Source organism: Ambystoma mexicanum, chromosome 7q, assembly GCF_040938575.1.
Source record: "Ambystoma mexicanum isolate Mex_15411 chromosome 7q, UKY_AmexF1_1, whole genome shotgun sequence".
In the NCBI taxonomy this organism is placed as follows: Eukaryota; Metazoa; Chordata; class Amphibia; order Caudata; family Ambystomatidae; genus Ambystoma; species Ambystoma mexicanum.
The window spans coordinates 291,853,248-291,861,019 of record NC_090941.1 but is presented as its reverse complement, the minus strand read 5'-3'; the positions used below and the strand labels follow the sequence as shown (position 1 = coordinate 291,861,019).

Here is a 7,772-nt window from a genome sequence, read left to right as displayed (position 1 = left end):
TTCTTCCTCTGCCTATTTTCTCTGCATTTCCCTCCTTTGTCTTCAGGTTCCTGCTCATTGCTTGCCCTTTTGGATTCTCACCCTTCCCTCATTCTTCACTGCTTGCGTGGTCTGTTTCCACCTTCATTGTCTTCGGAGCTTCTTCTACTTTTTGATCCTTCTTCTTCTCATCTTATCTGGCGAAGATTCATTAGGACTCCTGAAATTCTACAAGCCGGTATCCACATGCTCTTCCAGCAAGTCATGCATGGAGGTTTTTTCCAGTTTTTCCTTTTTTCTCAGTTTTCTTCTATTGTTCTGGAGACCCCGCTATTCAGAGTGTGTTGCAATTCCACTCTGAACAGGGTAGGTTCAAGGAAGTACAGGCCTTACCTCTAGCATCTAGAACACCGACAGGCAAACACAGTAAGGCCTGGCACTGAGACAGGCTCACATTCCCCAAAAAAGCTGATCCGATAGGCATCCTGCTGCTATGCTGTGCTATCAGTCACGCACTTCTTTGCCAGAGGCTCCCTCCAGAGGACCAATTTTATCACAGTAGTGATTGCATAATCTTCACAGCCACAAGCTGTACCAAGGTCCTCAATGTGGTCCTTGCATCTGCCAGTGTTTATATAGTCATGCCTCATTATACATGCATCAGGTCAGGAATAGTGAGGGCATTTTATGAATAGGATGGTCCTGTGAGTGTGCAGTTCCATTGATTGCACCCATGTGGTCCTCATACCCAGTGGCCATGGAGCACATGTACAGAAATAAGAGACCCTGCGATTCCGTGCATGTGCGGATCATGTGTGATGCACACAACATAATCATGTCAGCGAATGCTAAATATTATTGAGCTACATCTGACAGCTACAACTACCGGTACTATGCTTTAGCCCAACGGTTTGAGTCATTTTGAGCACACTGATAGCTGGCTGCCACTTGATTAGGCCACTGGCCAGTGAGTGTACATGACATGCAAGTGTCCTCAGAGATTTTCTGGCAATACATGATGCCCATGCACATCTTGACTGCATTTCAGAGGTTCAGCCTTTTGCAGTATTGATGGTCAGAAGGATGAGATGACATAAGAAAGCAGAACACTTTCCATGTGGCTGTCAATGTCAAGCAATCATACAGACAGTTTTTACACGACAAAGTTAATCAAATCCATAATCCTACTCTTCATCAACACAGTTATAGACATCGCTCAACAACATTACTGAATTTAATGCAAAACTACCACCTGAGACATCTAAATGGTATACCTCTATCCCCATGGGAAGTGATGCACATTACACAGTAGACTCATCACACAGCTGAAGTTAAAAATGGACTCCAATTATTTGCACTAAAAAGATATACATAAGACAGAATGCACCAGACACATGTGCAACTCAGATACATCAATAAATGTCCACTTATTTGGAATCTTTTGCACAACAATTTTGCGCTCTCTTCTTCACGGGCATTGTTTGGTGTTTTCTTTGAAAATGCATGTGCAGCAATGATATGCGTGATGGTGCAAGTGCGTTGTTGGGCCATTGCTCATTGCTCATCTCAATGAGTTTTTGAGAAGCTGCTCCCTAGGATCTAGAGTTCTGAAGGAGGTGATCTCCATCTTCTCAGCATTTAATCACAGGTTATTGACTATTGTCCAATCATTCAATCAGGTGCAGAAGGTGGTTATATATTTTTTTCCTATGTCCTTCATTGAAATCTTCTGCAAGATGTGATACTCAGCCACGGGCATTTTAAACATTTGGTTGTAAAGAATGTCATTAGGTCTGCCAATGGTCTTACATATGCATTAAACATCCACAGTGAGTTGATGATGCCCAGGGGGACTCCACAGGGATGTGAAAGCATCAAGGAATATCATGCAAACATGAACACTTTTAAATTCTTTAATAGGTTTGTTGTCTCTTTTGCATAGGGTTCATGTCACGGTCTTCCCTCTCCAGGCACCTATGTATGAAATGTAGGGCCCTGATGATTCCAGGGCTTATTTATGTGTATGCTTATTGCAGTGGAGTAACTTTGCTGAAAATTTTGGGGGGGGGGGAGAGGGGTATGACATCTGAAGAAAAGGTGCCCCAGCCAAATGAATGGGGACAAAATGGTGTGCCATGAAAGTTGGGGGGGGCAAAGACCCCTGCCCCCCCTAAAATCAAACCCATGGCTTATTGTGTGAGGGCACCTACACATCAATCTGTGCATTGATACATTGCACACATCAATGGGCCAAATTCACAAATGTTTTTCTGTACTTCCATGTGTCATCGCAGAACCCAGAATGCATCCCTGATTCTTAAATGAGTATCCACTTACCCATGCCAGATACTGCTCAAAGCACAATTCCACTAGTGGCCTTTTGCCTCCATTGCTCTGCCCCAGATGACACTACCAGGCAAAGATTGAGCATTTCTATGTTGTTTTTACATTTGCACCCTTCAGTAAGGGTAGAAATGTGAAAAATCGATTGGCAAGTCCATTGACCTTTACGGCATGTCACTGGCAATGGACACCGAGCAGCCATATGGATGGAAGGCCCACCTCGGGCTTCCACTGTGGTGGGTGCTGGGGCAAATGCACACGTGAGTTTCAGTAGCACAAGTAGCACTGGTCTATGCATTGAGTTATGGATTATCAGCGATTTTCACTATTCTTTTGTTCTACCTTTGCCCACTATATTAACAATCATCTACAGGAATGCAGGTGATGGCAATGTCCTCTCAGACATTTAATATTTGATAATGTTTTAGATACCCCCTCTTTAGCCATAATGCTTACAATCATGATTCCTGGTGAATTCTATCACCTCTGGTAAGTGTTTGTGATTTGAAACACTCTGGTTACTAGAAATGCTTTGTTTGTGGTAGGAATAGTGCTGTAAAAGGACAGACAATACTTGTTTAGGTCCCTCTGAGTTAAGAAGAGTAGGATAGTGTACAGCTTGCTGTGCATGTTCTCTAATCAGACTGTTTTCATTGAAAATATGGTCACTTAACTGAAGACATTGTGAGTTTGATACACCCCACCAACGCCCTGTCTGAATATCGGTGATTCACAATTCTCACACAGAAAAAAACAACAAAATAAACTTTAAGGGGGTGTCATGGAGGGCCGGGAGGGACGAACAAACATCTCTGGGTACACAGAAAAACAAATATATCAAATGAAATAGTCCTCAGGATAACCAAACCAAATATCTCACCCACTTGTCCCAGGGAGGTCACATCTCATTTTCTAAAAGCCTAAATGCAGGCTTTCCTGGGTCCCGAGGCCATGACAACTTAAGTGTCCACCAAGTCAATGTTTGGATCAGCTCATTGGGCCCTCTGCTTGAAGCATTTCTGTGTCTCCGCAAACTTGAAGTATTACTCAACTTCTCAAGAGCATTAAATTAGAGCTAGGAGTTCCCACTACCACTCTCTAGACCCCAAGCTCCTCCTTCTGGGTAACAGTCTGGGTCTTTCTTGCTTCTCGAATGCTCACTTTTCTGATCTCCCTGCTGGGTCTCATGCTTCCTCCTATCCGTTACACCTGCCTTGGGCAAACATGGCCTCCACATACATACCTGCTCCTGCTCTTCCTGTCACCCCCTCCTATTGTTACCACCTCCACCAACTCTCTACCACCTCCTCTGATACTGTCTCTGCCTCCAAACTCTCCCGAGCTCCTCTGGATTTTACCACCTACTCCAAACTCTCACCACCTTCTCCTGAGGTTGCCTCCTCCTGCAATCTCTTATCACTTCCTCCTAACCTCACTGCATCCTCAACTCTTCACCTCTTCCTCCTGGCTCCTTCTTCCCTTCTTGCTTCCAGAAGCTGCTGCTCCTCCTCAGTCCTTGTTATGTGCTCAAATGTCATCCAACTACCAGCCACAACCTACTCCAACAACCTACACATCAGGGCTATCTGCCTTATATAGGAAAAAAACGTTCTCCTGAGTGGGACTTTGGCTGAGGGCTTGCACCTGTGTTTCCCAAGTGTTTGCAGGTTGTAATTAGCTGTGTCTCCCAGCTTCCAGTGGGTCAGAACAAAACTAAGGAGCCAGCTTAAGTATATAAGCCTATATCAACTCTGGTGACAATGCTGGAAGGTGTCTGTATAGTGTGTGTGTGTATGGGTTTATGTGTATGGTGGGGCAGGGGAGCTGCTTGTGGTTGGGACAAGGCTATGCTTGACTTTTGGGAAGGTAAGTTCACTTTAAGAGGGCCAGGGTGCTTCCTCGACTATTCCTGCTTTTTCCATGCAGTTTATGGTCGTTCAACAAGTGTACACATTTACATTTTTTGGGAGCACAGCTCCCAACCTCATGAAACTCAAAGGAGGTTGTTTTAGGATGTTGCAAGACCAAGAGTGTCTACCGGACACCTCACTTTTTGGGCTCTCTTCCAGGGACATAGTGTTAAGGTTCTTCTGGGTTGAGTGTGGCTGTGGCCCACTTGTGACTGTCCCCTTCTGAGTGACACAAACTAAGGGAGAGTACACCATAGAACACCCAAGCTCACCATCCACTGACTTTGGGAGGCCCTCGGCATCCTGAGCCACTCTTCTGATTTTCCACAGTGCTAGGCAGAGTACTTTGTCATAGAGGGTGTAACCCTTATACAGTAATTATGTTCTACCCTTTCCTGACACTCCTTTAAAAAACAAAGGAAGTGAGAAAGTGCTTATGCACTATGCTGGTTTGGGGTGCTGCCAGCCATGCATCCTCAAATGCAAGCAATGTTATAAAGCATGGTAGACATCTTAAATGGTAAATAGTCTGATACAATAACACAATGAGAGCTAGGCCCAAGCCACTGAGAAAGACTCTAGCTATGTCATTAAGACCAGCACAGCGCCACGGTGTAGTTGCCACATAGTACACATTACCAATGGACAATGTTATTCTATTTTATTCTATCTTCTCTCACTTTTTTGTTGATCTTCTAATGAAAGAAGTTAACGTAACAAGTTTACGGCTAGAGTATAATATTATAGTTTGGTCTATCAGTGATATATCTTTTTTTTAACAGAAGTGTTTTATAATACGATTCCTGGTAAATACAATTCTGAGGAGCCATTTGGAATTTGTAATTGTATGAAGGGGGAGTAGCCGTACTGCTGCATATGAAATGCGCACAAGACATTCTCTTGAGATCTTCGTGTAACCTATCTAATATTTAAAATGAGTGGTGTGAAGTACTGTAGTACTGTTTATTCCTCAAGATCCATTCCAGCTCTTCATTTCCTGCACATAAGAATGGAAACTGCTATCTTCTCCAACCAACGAAAATCACCATAAATAACTTATAGTTTCATCTGTTTTGCCATCTCATAAAAAAGAAAATTCCTACACGGGACTCGAAATCTGGAACTATAGTCTTTGGAACAGTAAGATCAATTGATAACATAGTGTTGATAATCAAATTGCTGTCATTATTAGATCAAACATTCAAGTACGGTCTTCTTTCCAAGTTTTTTATGCCTACTGAAATCCATGCTTTCTCACATCGCATAGGAAGTAATCCAGTATTCACCTCTTTTCCATGCAGCGAGTCAGCTTTGTTGTTAAAACTGCATTATGTAACACCAGCTTGTTACGGGATTGTAGCACAGGATACAAAAAATCCCACAATGTGATCCACTAAACCAATTTCCAGTTTCAAGTTTTTCTTCCACAGATCACAATAACAACCGTGACGTCACTCCATGGTAAATATTTCTTCAATTCTCTTCCAGCTTTCTGGCATACTCTTTGTGAATAGAGTTGATGGCACATCAGGTGCTTTGCAGATTCCTACTCAACAGAGCCATTACTCTTACAAACTGCACTGTGAGCCAGTGGTCTTCGGACGAGTGCATGTCTTACTGGAAGAACCCCATGGACTGCAATCCAGCACTGTTCCTGCTCCTGCTGTGTATTCAGGAGGCAACGTTTGGAAACCATCTTCCAGACCTCCGTCTTGTGGTGGGTAGGCTCTGACTGGTTCAATATAAGGTTTACTAAGAACAAGAAAAAGAACAAGTTTAAAATGCTGCCATATATTATTTCCCTTAGCACACAGATCATGTTCAGTTAACATTTGTGAAAACATTGCTAGTCTGTAGGGTAAATTAAAACATACTGTGACTATTTTCATTAGAATAAACATATTTTAACTTCTTTACATCTCTCTCAAGAAAGTATCTAACAAAAAAGCCGGCTTGTCAGAGAAAACTAATTCAAAGGGCCTCATTACGGCCATGGCGCTCCCGTAATAAAGGGTGCCGGTACAGGACCGGCACCCTTCATTACGGGACGCCCTATTACGAGGTTCCCTTGTAGGAGCCGGTAAGGATGCCTGGTAAAACCAGGCGTCCTTAGCAGGTCCCGCGAGAGGACCAGGGAGCTAATAACTGGCCCGTTATTAACAGGCCCGTTATTAGCTCCCTCCCCATTCCCATTGAGCCCTTTGGGGGCTCAAATGGGAATGGGGTGGGTTTTTCCAATGAGGATTTACCGGGTCCTCCAAGAGTGGAATAGCCCGGTAAGTCCTCATTGGAGGAACCGGGTATTGAGGCAGCCATGCCCTTATTAATGGCATGGCTACCCCATACTCGTAATGAGGCCCAAAGTGTTTAATAACAAAAAATAACATTAAAACCAACTTCAGGCCAGGAACTCCTTCTCCTCAATGTTATTAAAAGCAACAAGACATTCATCAGTGGTGAAAATGGGGGGTTTTGGCACACCACATAAAGCATCAAATTTAGCTCCTCCAGAAACTACATGTCATTTAGGTGAGGCACCTACTTCCCCATACAGGAAGATCATTTATTTTCAGCATTCATTTTCGAGTTTAATACCTCATACAATCTTGCTGCATGCTCTGAATCCATGACACTTAAAACTCATCTATACCTAAAACATTTATATCCGCCATATACATAACACACTTACACTAGGTTTCAAGCCCACCTGGTTCATGGATTCCACACAAACCATTATCCTCACACAACCCTTTACCCAACAGTGCATTCACATCTGGAGAAGGGTGCTCAGCCAATCAGGTGGCTGAAAAAACAGGGGAGAACACATTGTGTACCATCTGCCTTTCTCCAGTCAGTGAAGTCCTTCCCTGGGTGCTGCAATCTTGATTTGGGGGAGGCAAAAGGGAGCACCTCACTGCTGCCTCCACATCCATGCATCCTCTCCCCCATTCTCAAGACATACCACACCCTTCCCCCACACACCTCCCCTCTCTCCACTTACGGACTGAATCAGAGCATTGTGCTCTGGTCCCGGTGTTCCCCATAGAATTAGAAAAGGGTTTCAGTGCCTTTTCTATTTAATATGCCTGCAGCCATCTTGTTTTCTTTTTTGTTTAATGGAGATTGGGCTTCCACAATGTGCACAGATTCCATCTCCAGTTAAAATATATATATCTATCTATATATTCTCACCCTGGACGTACCCTCAGTGTGCGAATAGCAATAACCCCTACTTAGGGGAGGCATACACTGTTGGTAACGGTTCTGCAGATGCCGTTGTTTTGCTCAGGTCTGTCTCCTGTACACCCCGTTAAGTGGGGGTGATTGCTACAATGTAAAACACAAAAAGCAGAGGAGGCAAAAGGCAACCTTGCCAAACAATACTCTTAGAGAAAAAAATGAATCAGATTTACCAAAAGGAATTACCTACCGCTCACAGTGAATCTGCAATAAATACAGATGGAGTCCCGAAAATGGGGACTAACACCACAGTGCCACCATTCATAATCCCGTGGTAAATCCAAGGAGCCAAGTGGCAGT

At 43.7% G+C, this 7,772-nt stretch overlaps 1 long non-coding RNA gene across 1 annotated transcript in view; it reads right to left on the bottom strand.

The window, feature by feature from the left end:
• Positions 1-1,195: 1,195 nt before the first annotated feature.
• Positions 1,196-7,772, bottom strand: part of LOC138528414 (uncharacterized) — a 384,004-nt gene continuing 377,427 nt past the window's right edge. The window contains exon 2 of the long non-coding RNA XR_011284137.1: positions 1,196-5,984. This is a non-coding gene — a long non-coding RNA (uncharacterized lncRNA). The remainder of the gene's footprint in view (positions 5,985-7,772) is intronic.